The sequence below is a fragment of the Canis lupus genome, chromosome 12 (assembly GCF_003254725.2).
Source record: "Canis lupus dingo isolate Sandy chromosome 12, ASM325472v2, whole genome shotgun sequence".
In the NCBI taxonomy this organism is placed as follows: domain Eukaryota; kingdom Metazoa; phylum Chordata; class Mammalia; order Carnivora; family Canidae; genus Canis; species Canis lupus.
The window spans coordinates 34,012,352-34,028,109 of NC_064254.1; the positions used below are offsets into that span (position 1 = coordinate 34,012,352).

Below are 15,758 nucleotides of genomic sequence, written 5' to 3' on the forward strand. Positions count from 1 at the left end.
TCTGCTCCAAAGCTGCCTTAACACTGCTTGAAGATGGTATCTTGGTTTGCTTGTAGAAGCAGTTCATGAGGGGCTCCCCGGCCACAACTAAGAGATGACACCACCAGCTCTGGTGCCAGAGGGAAAGTGATCAGAGCAGTGAGCATAGAGGGAAGGGGTACTCTTTAAATGTTTGTGGGGAAAGCAACAGTTGTCATTAAACATTGGCAAGAAAACCCTAATACGAATTCTCAAAATTCAGCGTTATTCTCACTTTGGGAGGAGCTTATTAAGAATATAGACTCTAGGTTATGCTCACAGACATTCTGATTCTTTAAATGTAGAAAGCTGCCCAGCGGTCTAAAGCTTTGCAGATGATACAGAAGATTCTGACACAAGTGGTTGAAGGACCACCCTCTCGGATGCACTGCTCTAACCCCCTGCAAGGCTGCCCAAACAGCAAACCTGCAATGAGAAGAATGCACATTCTACAAAGACAGCACGTTGTTCAAATATCAATGCTATGTTTTAGGTTGAGTGGTCATTTTAAATAAGGCCAATAGGCTTTCCAGAAGTTTCCAGGCTTACAAATGTTGGGGACTTACTTTCCTTGTCAACAAATAGATTATTACACAGACTCCTTAGGAAAATCAGAGTATCTTATACATGATGTAGTCCATACAGGATCCCTCTGCACACATAGATGTCTAGAGTCACACACATGTCTAGAGTGAAGACCTCCTTGGATAGATGCTATTTCCAGTGCATATTTTATATTTGGTGTAAGATTGGAGGTAATTTTCTCACCGTAGATTTAGTTGATTTCAAAAGATATACTTTCCTTCATGCAACTGCACTGAAAGGCTTATTTCATGTTATTTAAACAGTGAGTTTAAAAATCAGATATCACTGATGTGAAATATGATGGCTATGATTAGGCCATTTAATTAGATATTCAATCGCAATGCAAATAGCTACTGATAATTCAAGAAACATACATTTTCAAAAGGTTTGTGTTCTTCAAAGAAAGATAGGTCATAAAATATATAATGTTAAATCAATATTGCTTTCTCCTAGAAACCCTATCAACCGTTTTTGTCTCTTTCCAAATCTGTATCCCTAATTTTAAAATATAAACTTTGAGGATGGATACCGGAATTAAGCTCAGTTTTTCTGCCAGTTTTCTTTGACACCTTCTTTTTTCCCCTCAAAGCATGATAATTCTCTTTAAGGATGGGTGAAAAGAATTTTAAGTTATTTTTATCCAAGCACTGAGTATTTTAACCAGTGAATATTTATTGAGTGTATTTATGTACTTACATTAAAAGAAATCAGTTTTTGTTTTTATAAGCTCCATGAGAAGAGAAAACCCAGTGGAGCACCTGACTCCTAGAAGGCATGTTCACGAATAGTGAAAAAACTGGGAAAATTTATCATTGAGAGAACAAAATAATTTTGCCTGTATTCAGCACTGACAAATATACATTTAGTAGTTGAAAGAATTTTGGTTAGGGAAAATGTTCGATTTCACTTTTTAGAGAAAAAAATTGCAGGTTATTAGTATAACCAAAAGTTAACACTACATTATATTGAAACCAGTGATGAAAATATTCCCAATACCACTCCCAGACCCAACCTTTAACATTAATAATTTATCAAAATTATACATGTCACTAACACATCCCAACAAAGAAGATTATGTAAGTGAGCCATCTTGGCGGCAGTGATACCGAACATAGCAGCTATTTTCAATCCTTCATTAAAATTAGATCAAGATGTACTTGCATTACGTGTAACTGTTCCTGTAAGGAAGATTTACATTAGTTTAAGATTCACTTTGGTTATAAGTGACATTTTCTTTTCCTCTGTCAGAAGTTAGAGCCCACTCCCCCACTGCCCTCCACACACAAGTTTGCAGTAGAAAGAAGCAACACAGAAAAACAATAACAACAAAACACCTGCCCTGTTTTCTCTCTCCTATGTATAATAAAAGCCTTGTTCTCCCCCTAAACTGAATCCAGAAGGGATGAAGGGATCGCTGGAGGCACCTGCCACTTCACTCTTAAGCTTGGTTCTCTGTCCCCAGCATGGCTCCTACTACTCCAAATGGTGCAGCAAAGTAGATTAGTTTTAAAAAGTGTTTTTAAACAATGGATAATTATTTTTCACTGGGGCGGGGGGGGGGGGGAGGAGAACAAAACAAAACCCCAAACAACCAAAAACCAAACCTTCGAATATTACTGTTTGAAAACCTCGGACTTAAAAGTTTCCTCAGGAGGCTGAAAGGTGACTGCAGGCGCCTGTAAATAAATCCTGGCCTACCGGATAACTCGTATACCGTAACTCGCTGTACCACGTTGAGGCCCGAGGAAAATCTCAAACCGAGATGTATTTAAAAAATGAGAAGACCCCACAGATCACGTAAGCTCCAGCCTCCTGTATCACTAAGTGGTTAAGTCACTTGTCCAAGGTCACGCCGAGCCGCTTACGAGGCAGGGCTGGTGCGCGACCTTCTCATCTTTCCACCTCCCAGCCCCCACCCCGCACAGGCCCTCGGGAGCCGCGGCTCCTCAGAGGTTCCCACCGCCGCGGGTCGCGGGTCGCGGGTCGCGGGTCGCGGGTCGCGGCAGGTCAGCTACTCGGAAGCAATCGCACTTGCATCTGTTCTCCCCGCGCGCTCCAAAAAGTACCAAAGGCGCTGAGTCTCCCTGCCGTCCCCCCAGACCCAGGGGCCCCGGACAGCTTGGAAGCGGCGCGCCCCACAAGCCAACTCACCCGCAGCCCCGGGCGCGGGCGCCTCCGGACGGACTCGGGCCCTCCCCGCAGTCGCCGCCCGCCGCGCCGCGGCCCAGGCTGACGACGAGTCCAGAAAGTCACCGGCGGTGACCGCGGACGCCAGGGGCGGGGCGGGGCGGGCCGGGCCGCGCCGCGCCGCGCCGCCCCGCGGAGGCGCCGCAAACTTTTCCCGGCTCGCAAGTTGCCGGGCTCGGCGGCCGCGGACCGACTTCCTTCCCGGCTGCGGGAGCGAGGGGGCGCCCCTTCCCGGGCGGGGGCCAAGCCTCCCGAGAGGGGGCTGGGCGAGCCGAGGGACGGTCAAACGGGGGCCGGGGGCTCGAAGGCTCCCGTGCTCCGAGGCGCGCGGCGCCGGAGCCCGGCCGCATTGTCTCGGCGGCCGCGGACCCAGCCCCGGCGGCGGCGGCGGCGGCGGCGGCGGCGCGGGCGGGCGGGCGCGGCCGGGAGTTGCCGTCCCGAATCTGCCGCCCCCTTTCGCCGCCGCCGCCGCTCACCGCGCTCTTTGTGTGCCTCCCGCCGCCTCGGGTCGCTTCGCCGCTCGCCTGACAGCTGATGGGCTCGCCACGCTGGGTCCCGCGTCTTCCCAGCCGCCTCCGGCGGAGCCCGGCCCGGCCCAAGAAGGGCTGAGGAAGAGCGGTGACAGATGCTGTCTCGGAGCGGCCGCCGCCGGCGGGGAATCGGGCGCTGCTCCCGGGCGGCCAGCGAGCGGCCCCTGTCCCGCTCGACCCCCCCGAGACCCTCCCCCCGTTCGCGCCGGGACCCTCCCGTCCTGCCTCCGCGGCCGCCCGCCCGGCTCCAGCCCGGCGCCCGGCGCCCTGCTCCGCAGCGGAGCGCGCTCGGTCAAGAATCCTGGGGAACCCGCCCCACCCCCTGGCTCCCGCACCCTCCAATGATCTCGGCCTACGGGGGGTAGTTCCGTCCAATCCAGTGTCGGAGAGCCGGGCCCGTCCCCGAGAGCGCGGCCAATGGGACGCGACTCCGGCAACACACCCGCCCCGATCCACTGGGAGCAAACCGCTCCGAGCCCCGAGGTGGGACCTGCCCCCGGCGCCCAGCGCGCGTCGAGGCCGTGTCACCGGGTGCGAGGCTGTCGAGGAGGCAGGTCTGGGGCTTCGGTTACCGCGGGACGATCTAGGCTGTGCACGGACACGGCAAGGCTGCGCGTCCTGCTTGTGTAGGTCACGACACCCGTACCCTGCGCTTTGAGACTCCTTCTGTGGAGAAAGTTCCCGTGTGAAAGAAAACTGCGCAGACACGTTGTAGAACTCTCGGCTGTTCACATTAAGGCCCTAACGTCGCTTTAAAGTGTCTGGCCAAAGAGTACTTAATAATGAATGCATTTGTGTTAATAAAGTTTGCCAGAATAGGAGGTATCTGAACCAGACCTTACTGTCTGGCCTGCTCTTAAACGCAGGTGGTCATGGTACTGCTGACTTTCTTTCTTTCTTTCTTTCTTTCTTTCTTTCTTTCTTTCTTTCTTTCTTTCTTTCTTTCTTTCTTTCTTTCTTTCTTTCTTTCTTTCTTTCTTTCTTTCTTCTTTCTTTCTTTCTTTCTCTTTCTTCTTTCTTTCTTTCTTTCTTTCTTTCTTTCTTTCTTTTCTTTCTTTCTTTCTTTCTTCCTTTCTTCCTTTCTTTTCTTTTCTTTCTTTCTCTTTCTTTCCTTTCTTCTTCTTTCTTCGAAAATTGCATTCAAGAGTGAAAATGTAGTTTTACATACAAATCATCTGTATTGTGAACTTTATTTCTGCAATAAAGTCACACATGGTCTTCAATGGAGGTTGGATAAAATAGATGAATAGAAAATTATATATATATATAAATTATATTATTATAATGTGTATATTATTCTCTCTCTAGAGAGAGAGAGACATAAAGAACTTGAGTAAACTACTTGTTATAAATGACTCTAGCTGTTAATCACACTACTTTGCAAATAATATAGCCACTCCATGGTTGCTTATTTGATATGAATAGGATTACTTAGCTGCTGTTATTGATGGTCACATAAACATTATTGAGCTCTTTACTGAAAGTGGACTACACAATGATGAAAAAATAGTTTGTGGTAACAACATACTTGCATTTATTAAAATCAATCACACTTATTTGCATTTAAAATAACTGTCGTGTCTTAGGCATAAACTCCATGCCTAAATTTTGTCCAAAGATCCAGATTCTGGATTGACCTTCAGCAAATCTCTTAATGACTAACTCTGTTATGAAAGGACCATATCCCCAACTCTGCATGCCTCATCAAGAATGCTGTGAGATCCAACCAAGATAGCATTTATTGAAATTTTGTGAGACGTTGTGCCAAGTGCACAGCAGCCTTAAATATGTTTACAGTCCTTCTCTGCTTTTCTACCAAGTATCAAGGTAATTGCCTACTAGAGGCCCAGCAGTATTTCCCCTGACTTGCACATTTTTCCAACTTGAAATATTTTTTTATTTTTATTTTTTAAAGATTTTATTTATTCATGAGAGACATGGAGAGGCAGAGACACAGGCAGAGGGAGGAGCAGGCTCCACGCAGGGAGCCTGATGTGGGACTTGATCCCAGGACCCCAGGATCATGCCCTGGGCCCAAGGCAGGCGCTAAACCACTGAGCCACCCAGAGATCCCCTCAACTTGAAATATTTTTTTGATCCCATTAGTTTTCCCACAACTTAGATATGAATGAAACTCCACCTCCTTAATTTTAGAGCAAGGCAGCACTCCCAAGTTTTATTTTTTCTTTCTTTTTTTTTACATTTTTCTCTCTAAATGAAATTTAATGTATTCTGTGACTGCCAATGTGCATAGTTTTATGTAGAATTTATTAATGGCTAGGTCAAATTTATACCCATATAATCAACTAATTTTTGCAGCCATTTATTAGGGATTCACTTAAGGCATTTGTGCTTAATATTCCGAGAGGAAATCAAATGTGTATTTTTAGAGATATTTCATAATGTGATTTGTTTACTTTGTTCCAAAATATGCAATCTAGTACAGAAGTTTAATTATTACTTCAAACAAATGTACATATGGTAACACTAGAATGTGAAATTTGCTAAATTTAATTGAACCAGCAGTTGTTATTTTCAACTAATTAAGTGCACAGATTTCATTTTCTAAGTGGAAATTGTGGAAGAATCGATCAATATGAATCCAATAAACATGGCTTATTAAGTAAATTTAAGTCAAAACCAGTGTTTGGTAGTTTCCTGATAATTGATGACTTCACACCCATTTATTACAGGGAATGAATATTTTATCAATTGGGTAATATTCCTGACTTCACTATGGTGATATTTCATTCACTAAGTAATATTTTCAGTTTTTCATCAATTATTTCTTCATCAGTTATTCAGTATGGAACAAGAGAGGTGTCACTCTTAGAGAACTGCCAGTTTTAACATACATTTAAATGTTTACTAAAGAAGCTGTTGTAGTTTTAGCATTTGTAAAGATAATTATTTTTAAAATATAGAGACATAAGGTCTTTTATAAGCTGTATCACATGATTTATGGTAATATGACTAATGACAATATGATTTTTCTGTGTTTTTACATTTAAGATACTATCATCTTAAGACTGCTTCATCACTGAGTATAACAAATAACTTGATTCATACCTTCTTTATTCTGATCATTGAGATGACTCCGAATTTCTATGTGTTTTGGACAAATCAGACTTTCCTTTGACTTCAATTCACTGAATCCAGTTTGCTTATTTGAAAATGTTATTAGGAATAGTGAAATAATATCTATAGAGAGAGAATAGAAAAACAATTTGCTCGTTTTTTTTTTCCTGATTTCAATAGGGATGAGAGAATCCACAACATCAGATCCCTTGGCTCTCCTTTAACAATTTCTGTTTTTCTGATTTCTTGAACCTGCCCATGCAGTTTCCTCAGTGCGGTACCTACTTATGGCAAGACACTTCTATATGCATATGGAGAAACAGGAAGAAAATTCCAGAAAATATTGGTGATAGGCACACTAGGTTTTCCTCCCCATTTTATTCTGGGCTACAGTCCCTAAGGGAAATTTCTTTTAGAGTTTAGTATTAGCAGAAGTTTGGTTTCCCTTGAATTGAAATATTTGTAACTTCTCCTTTTTATTTAAACTATCAGGAAGCTCAGAACTAAATTTACAGTTCAATTTAAGAAGGTATTATGTCCTGCTTCATTGTGATTTTTTAATAAACATAGTATTTGGCTTATTATTTTTCACCTATATATTACTAGCTTGTATTTGTATGCGTACATTTTATTTAAGCTACCTAAAATACTTTCTGAGGTGAATTATTACGTGCATGAATAACACGTTTTGAACCATACATAAATCCTGCGCGTGATGAGCTGACCATAACTTAATCAGAATGTGTAGTGAGGACATGAAGGAGATTGCTGTGATTTTCATTCACAAAGGAAGAGGAATTTGATTCACCAGTCATAGAATCTCAAAACCTTTTTCAGAGAGGCAGAAAAGTATAGAATAGTACAAAATAGGGAAAATTTATTACACTTATTTTTTAAAGTTATAGGAAACATATTTATGGATGTTTTCTGCAAACTCAAGGTGTCACTGAAAAAATGTTTGACTTAAAAATAAACTAAAATACATATTATAAATTATACTTAAGTCATGGTTACTTCCCATCTTACCCTTCAGTAGCCTTTATAGTAAGACAATAACCCCTAGAATATGTTTCAAATAATAAATATTTTCTCCAGGATTACTATACACCTATTTCCTTCCATTTTAGTGTCTCTTTTAGAAAATAAACAATGTATCCCCCTGTTTTCAAATAATATTCTATAATGGTTTTATTTTTGAAAGGCTTTTCCTGAGTAAGATATTGTCTTAGACTATGGCAGAGCTTCATCTTATCACTTTGCTTTGTTTTATGAGATATATTTTAATGATACTGATGTATTAAAAAAATCATACATCCTTTTAAAATAGTCATTTACACAACGTAGATGGTAGCACCCCTTTTCCTGGCTAGCAGGTAAGCAGGTAGGAGGTTATGAAGTTAAGAGGGTTTCTCTTGTGGTAGAAAACTGAACTCAATCTGACTTAAATATGAAAACATTCTTTTATCAGCTCAAATACTTAACAGTTCAGTTTACAACCCTAAAAGAGTAAAAGTAAATAGCTAGCTGACAGAGGAGGAAGATAAAAGAAGGTAGCAAAAGTAGAGGTATGCACACAGGCATCAACAGTCTTATTCCACCTAGAATGGTGTCAAGACTAAAATTTACTGGACAAGAAACAGAAGTGTAACTAGAGATTTCCAATTTAGAACCAACAAAGCTTAAAATAACATGATCATCAAAATTACAGAGGTGCTGTGAAAGTACTACAGTAGAGGAACTAAAACCTCACTTTATATAGATTAGTGTCAAGCACATCTCTATGTGATAGATAAATAGCAAGATATTCTAGTTGTTTCATTATCCAAATTTTTATATTTTTTCAACTAAGTTTATTATTTACTTTTCTAAAAATAGAATGGTTAAAAGACTTTTCCCTTTTGAGAGTATTACAATTGTGTATAAGGAGGATTGTTGTCTAATTTTTTAAACCAAGTGGGAATATTGTTTTTATGAAAATTTTCAATATTACAAAAAGTCTTATGAAATTTATTAAAAATAAGTGTAAGGTATCAATATATATATTTAATCACAATTATAAGGTAGTTAGGATGGGATAAAATGTTGTTTGGGATCTCAGTGTACTGAAATACAAACATCAATCAGGAATATATGTGGTAATTCTAAGAAAGAAAATATAATATATATATAGTGAAATTATTTTATTTCCTTCAAAAGCAATTCATAATGTAGTAGATTCTCTTTTTTGTACTTGAGAACAACTGTGCCTTCAGATCCCACACATTCTAGTACAGATTGGGTTTGGAGAGGGTGTATTTTAAGTGCCTGTTTGTTTTTTGATGTAGTAATTGTATCATTTGAAACCATTTGACTCAGCACACACGAAAACTCAATAGAAAATGTGTTCAATTGTGAGCTTCATAGCTTGAGAAATGAATGAAAATTATGGAAAAAATATTCTGTGGAAAATTACAAAGAAATTAAAAATCTAGAACATAGAATATTTGAGGAATTGACATTTTTGAGCTTTTGGGGTTTCAAATTTTTCAGATATAATACGTTTTAGTTTTCTGTGTTGTTGAAGGAGAATACTGGGGTCACTGCAAAATGCTCCTGGGAGTCTCTTAGAATCAGTACATCTTGGGAAATCCGTCTGCTGGACTTGCAGTCTGTGTTGTAAATAGTCAAAGGCAAGGAAAAAAAATCATTATCAGAAACAATGGAGAAAGTAAAGGTGTGTGTGTGGTGTGTGTATGTGTGTGTGTGTATGCACATGTGCATAAGCAGGCATGCTCATGTGTAAGAGATGAGACCAAAGAAGTGTTTGGATCACCTGCCAATTGATAAGGAGCAGGATAAATCTTAAAAGCAAGTCCAGAAACATTAAAGAATCATCATGGAAGTAAAAACTAGTCATAGTGTAATGGTTTAATCCTAATATGTTGTTTTATTTAAAGTTTGTTTGTTTGTCTGTTTATTTATTTATTTATTTATTTATTTATTTATTTATTTATGAGAGACACAGAGAGAGAGAGAGAGAGAGAGGCAGAGACACAGGCAGAGGGAGAAGCAGGCTCCACACAGGGAGCCTGACATGGGACTCAATCCCGGGACTCCAGGATCACGCCCTGGGCTGAAGGCGGTGCTAAACCGCTGAGCCATTTGGGGCTGCCCTATGTTGTTTTATTTAAAATGTACTGTGCCATTTGGAGGAAATGTTGGTAGAAAAATGCCTGCACTCGCATGAAAGCATTCTTAGGTGGCTGCATATTACCAAAGTTACCTGAAAATAAATACAGCAAGAAGTATTGGGTTTTCATTAATTTTTCTTTTTCATTTGGAAAATTATATATATATTATTACATTATATATGTAATGTCATTAGATTCTCGTAACTTTCTTTCCAGATAGAGAGAAGGCAGTTGCTGTAGTATTTGGATTCAAGGACCGTTTTGAGCTCAGCTACTTCAGTGGGATTCAATCAGGCCACTAATTCCTCTGAGTCTATAAATGAGGATGATAATAATTATAAATGCTGTATCTCTTTTGCTGTGTTGTTCTAAGGGGAGAAGCAACCAATCTGTTTGAACATGCTTTGCAAACCATTATATGGGTCACCAATGTTCTTATTAGCATGGGTTCTATTCCTATTTTATAGAGAATGGAGTCACAGTGATTGAGATGAGTCCTCTGTTACCCAGTTACATAAGGTTGGGTCCCTGGCCCCAGGCCCTCAGGTGTTCTAATGATTCACAAGTGTTTATTCCCTTACTTTGACCCACACTTTGAACTGTAGTCAATAAATATAAAATTAGAATAGTCAACTGGTTTCTTCATTTTTATTTATTTATTTATTTTTTGGATCGAAGAGTTAGACTAATTGGTTACCAGGGCTTTTCTGACTGAAAATTGTACAATAATCAAGTATTTTGTTCATCAACTCTCTCAAGGCTCTTCATTGATTTTGAAGGGCTGTATGCAACCAACGTGGAGTTAAAGAGCTCTGTAGGAAACAGAAGAATTTCTTCTTGCTCCAGGGAGAAGAGAAAGGGCACAGAGAACCAGGGAGGTGGTATGACCTGGGAACTATAAAGGATGACACAGTTCCTGAAGATTTCCTGAATGTGGGGATAGAAGGGACATGGAGAAATAATTTCTAATGTTCAAGGACAAATTTTCAGTGACATTTTCTAAACACATAAATGGCCTTTGGAGGGATTTTTTTTGGGGGGGGGGTTCTTGTTAATTTGTTTTGTTTCAATGGATCCATATGGAGCAAAGGAAGGTAAAAGGTGACCATGAAAATATAAAACCCTCTCTTCCTTCCACTAGAATTCTCAGAAAAATTAGAATTTTGGACATCTATATCTAGATGACACATAGAGTAGAAAAAAAATCCCTAATTGTATCTGCAGGTGTCTGCGGGTTCACTTCTCTCTTGTTATTGTTAAAGCCTGTGGATTAGAGAAGCAGAAAAATTATAGCATGTAGAGATTATTGCTGAAAGTAGATAATACAACATTGTGTACTTTAGTGCTGTAAAATACAGTTTTTGAGAAAGTTAAGTATATTTATCATTACAGATTTTGCCCTTAATGTCTAGTAAACATTATGGCTAAGTCACAGACTGGAGTATAAATCATGATTTGTTTAAGGGTTTAGTATAGGATATATTTATATGAATTGAATAATGTAGAAAGATCAACACCTAAATGTGATTATCTCTGTATAGTAGGATTATGGTAATCTACATACTTTTCTGTTTCCTGGTAATTTTCCAATAAACATGTTAAAATTAAAATAGTAAAAAGGTATATAACTGACACAGAAACTCTCAAAGTTCCATTATTGCTACATTAGTTATAAAGTTTATGAATAATAAAAGGTTTATGCATTATATGAATTATATGAAGTTATCTGCTTCTTATTGAAAATCTCTTTACTTGGAATTTTGAACAAAAAATTTGAATATTCATTGTGATAAAATAATTTAAATGCCTTTTATGATCAAGTAAAAATAAGGAAATAACGTCAAGGGAAGTGAAATGAATTTTCAATGTGACAGTAACCTCTAACATCTAAATTCTAGGGTTTTTGTCAGCTGCTTTTTTTTTTTTTTTGAAGGATGTGGGAAATCTTAATTGTTATTAGTTTACTTTAGGTAGAATATTTAAGGACTAGTAAAGTAATAGAGTAGCAAGTAGTTTGAAGGACAGGAATTTCACTTTTTGAAGACTTTGATAAAGAAGATAGGTAATACTCATGGCTCTCTGTGAGTGATATGACTTAGACCAGAGTTCTTGACCAGGGGAGATTTTGCCTCCCAGGGGACTTTGGGCAGTGTCTGGAGACATTTATGATCATCACAAGGTGGGTGGCATGGAGAAGGTGCTACTGGAATCCAGTGTGTAAAGACCAGGGATGCTGCTATATGTACTACAATGTATAGGACAACCCCCCACTACAAAGAATTACTTAGCCAAAAATGTCAATAGTGTATAGTTGAGAAACCTTGCTTTAGACCCCTTATCTACATAAACAAAATGGTACCATCAGCTCCAAAACCGAAAGAAATCAATCCCTATTTATGTTTTCTTTCAAACAGTGAAAAATAGAAATGATATTTCCCTCTCCCTAAAAGTAGAAAAAAGAAAGATATTTCTAGTACATTTTTATGTTATAAAATAATATTTTAAAATTGAGAAACCTGAGGTAGCTAAGCACAGTGTTTGAGAAAGCAGAATTGGAATAGTACAACTCATAGAAAACAGCTGTGCTTCAGCAACTTAGTTGAGAATGGCTTTTTTTTTTTTTTTTTTATTTAACATTCCTCAAAAGACTATTTTAGGTAGTGATTCAAAATAGTTGGGAATGTGAATCCAATGATACGTCAAGAACATACATTAATAATGACTGCTATTCTCCCAAGAAATAAATGAAAACACAAAATGCACTTATTATGATGTTTTATGTGCCCTTCAGAATCATGAGTTATTAGAAAGGCAGTTCTGGGACAAGATGCATGGATACAGGACAGAAGTCTTCCTCTCTATCACCCCAGTGTGAAACTCGTGTTCTCATAGGAAGATTCCTGGGTTAAGAAAACAACAACAACAACAACAATAACAGGAAGTTTGGCAGCATTTTGTATTGTGTTAACCCCATAGCCCTGAAGCATGTTTTTCAGGGCATTAAAAAATATGCTTTCAGTTGGTTAGTGCATGAAGTTCAATGAAGGTCATTGCATGCTTTTTTATTTTTCTCCCTAGAGAAGGCATTAATTTAGTTCCCTGTAAATAAAAATGAAGACAAGACTGTTAACTAAAGTATATCCATTTGGTCTTTATTACTCCTTTCCTCCAAGAACAGGATATGTTTTCATGAAGGATAAAATGATATGTCATGATTACATTTTGTTTTAGTTTTTAATTAAGTATGTAATGCTTAAAGAGTCACCAAATTGTCTTTGGCAGGTTAGCTGAAAACATTTTGAAGATCAAGTTACTTTGTGTTGTCAGAGGCTTTCCTTTTAGTATATGATAGAATTAATTCTATGAGGTTAATCAGAAAGGCATAAATCCTCTTCTGTAAATATTTATTATATATTTTTAATTGGAGTAGGGATCAGGAAGGAAAGAGGATTACAGGATTACTTTGTAAACATTCTGTACTTCTTTATAATTTTATAGTATTTATTGTTAATAATTTCTTTTTGGCCATTAAATAATATCTGCTTACTACTTAATATTTGGAAAATTCAGGAAAGTATAAAAAGAATAATAACTCCCAGAGACCGCAACTTCCAACACAGATCAACTTCCTTCCAGCTCTTTTATAAAACAGGTGTCACTGTGGACCCAAACTTCTTTCTACCTCCCTCATATAGTGAACATTTACCCATTTTATCAAACTTCTTCCAAACAAAAGTTTAAAATATCTGTATTGCATATCTTATATGAATGCAATTCTGTAAGTGGTTCTCATTATTTTCTCCTCTGTAACACACATAGATGTATGTGTTCACAAACCAGTGAGTTTTCATGTACACATAGATTTAAAAAAGGCTCAGGTTTATGCAAATTTCTCTGGGCATTTGCCACTGCTCTGTTACTTTTCTTTCTACTCATGAAGTATATTGTAATAGGAGTAAGAATAATATTACAGAGATAACCTTGACTGTAATCTCACTTACTAAATAATGTTTAGTTTGGTACTTAAACTATTAATAGTAACAAATTACTTGTGATACTCCTCACAACTGATGTTGAGTATTTTTTGACATCTCTGGTGATTAATGAGAAATTCAGCTAATACAGACATAATGTGACAATGAATGTTCCTGCCCTCAAATGCTCCTTAATTATTTCCATAAGATGAGTGGCTAAAAGTAGAGTTATTCAATCTAAGAGCATTAATTCTTGATGTAGATCATCGAACTTACTTTCCAGAGAAGTCATTCCAATTTCTAATCTCACATTCAACAATACAGGGCTTTAGAGTTAAATTTAGCTAATTTAATAAGTGAAAAAAGATAGCCTTTAAAAATATTTGTAATTGGATTTTTTAACAATTATCAAATCTCTCTCTCCTAAAATATTTTTTTAAAAGATTTTATTTATTTATTCATAAGACACAGAGAGAGAGAGAGAGAGAGAGAGATTGAGGCAGAGACACAGGCAGAGACACAGGCAGAGGGAGAAGCAGGCGCCATGCAGGGAGCCTGACGTGGGACTCCCTCCCGGGTTTCCAGGATCACACCCTGGGCCCAAGGCGGCGATAAACCGTTGAGCCACCTGGGCTGCCCTGATTTTTTCCTTCATGTTTAGTTTCTTTTTTTTTCCTTACCTTCTTTGTCTCCTTCTTTCCCTCCTTTTCTTCCTTCTTTTTTTCTTTCCTGGAGTAAATACTTCATATTCTTTGCCATTTTTTCTATTGCAGTTTTAATATTTACATAAGCTCTTTATATATTAACTATATGAAACTTTTTTGTCAAACTTGTGTCAAGTATTTTTTCTAATTGTGTGCTCTTTATATTTATTTTTCATGATGATAAAGGTTTAATTTTATTTTTTGATGCCCTTATTGTAGGGAAATTTCTAATTTTGTTCTCTATAGTCAAATTTATACTCTTTCTTGCATGATTTCTTTCAATGCTTTTATAGTTAGAAAGCAGTCACTCATCCTGAGATCTGATAAGTCCTCATTTTCTTCTTAGAGTGTGTACGTTTCCATTTTTAACATTAGAATATTTTAATCTTTCTACAGTTTGTTTTATGGTTTAAAGTGAGAACTAAATTTTATTTCTGTTTTTTTAAAATAATTGTCTCACACCATTAATGAATTTTTTTAAAATTTTTATTTATTTATGATAGTCACAGAGAGAGAGAGAGAGAGGCAGAGACATAGGCAGAGGGAGAAGCAGGCTCCATGCACCGGGAGCCCGACGTGGGATTCGATCCCGGGTCTCCAGGATCGCGCCCTGGGCCAAAGGAAGGCACCAAACGGCTGCGCCACCCAGGGATCCCCATTAATGAATTTTTTTTTTTATGCCCTCACTAACTTATGATACCACGTTTATCTCGCACAGAGCTTTTAAATTCTTGTCATTGTTTTGATATTTTTAATCTACTAGAGTTGGCTTGTTGTCCATCTGTTTTATTCCATTATTATATCTATTCTCGTATCACACTACATTCAGGTGAGACAAGCTTTCCCCATTAATTATTTATTTATTTATTTATTTATTTATTTATTTATTTATTTATTTTAGTTTTTCCTATTTATTCCTGAAAAACTTTGGGAATTGCTTTGAAAAGATATCTTAGTATCACACTGGTACTCCAAGAATACATATTAGAATTTTGTTGGATTAAATTTACCTATTTTCTCCCCATTCAGCTTCAAGATATGTTCGTCTATTCATGAAAGTCTTTTTATTTTTATTTATGATAGTCACACACAGAGAGAGAGAGGCAGAGACACACAGAGAGAGAGAGAGAGGCAGAGACACAGGCAGAGGGAGAAGCAGGCCTCATGCACCGGGAGCCCAACATGGGATTCAATCCCAGGTCTCCAGGATTGCACCCTGGGCCAAAGGCAGGCGCTAAACCGCTGTGCCACCCAGGGATCCCGTCTTTTTGTTCTTCTTACAGTCTCTTGTTATTGTCATTCTGTAGGTTTCACACACATCTTAAAAATTACTCTTGGAATTGTTTCTTATGGTATTTGGTTATTATTATGAATGGGATATTTTTCTTTATATTTTGATCATATATTATTAATATCACAAATCTGATTGATTTGTATATATTTATTTTGTACTTGGTCACTTTACTGAACTATGTTATTATATTCAATACTTTTTTCAGTTGATTCCTTTGG

The 15,758-nt window shown here is 38.2% G+C and overlaps 1 long non-coding RNA gene across 1 annotated transcript; it reads left to right on the top strand.

Annotated features, from left to right (window-relative positions):
* Positions 1 to 3,737: 3,737 nt before the first annotated feature.
* Positions 3,738 to 10,201, top strand: LOC112658544 (uncharacterized). Its single transcript, XR_003135772.3, has 2 exons — positions 3,738 to 3,946; positions 9,785 to 10,201. It is a non-coding gene; the product is annotated as an uncharacterized LOC112658544 (long non-coding RNA).
* The last annotated feature ends 5,557 nt before the right edge of the window (positions 10,202 to 15,758 follow it).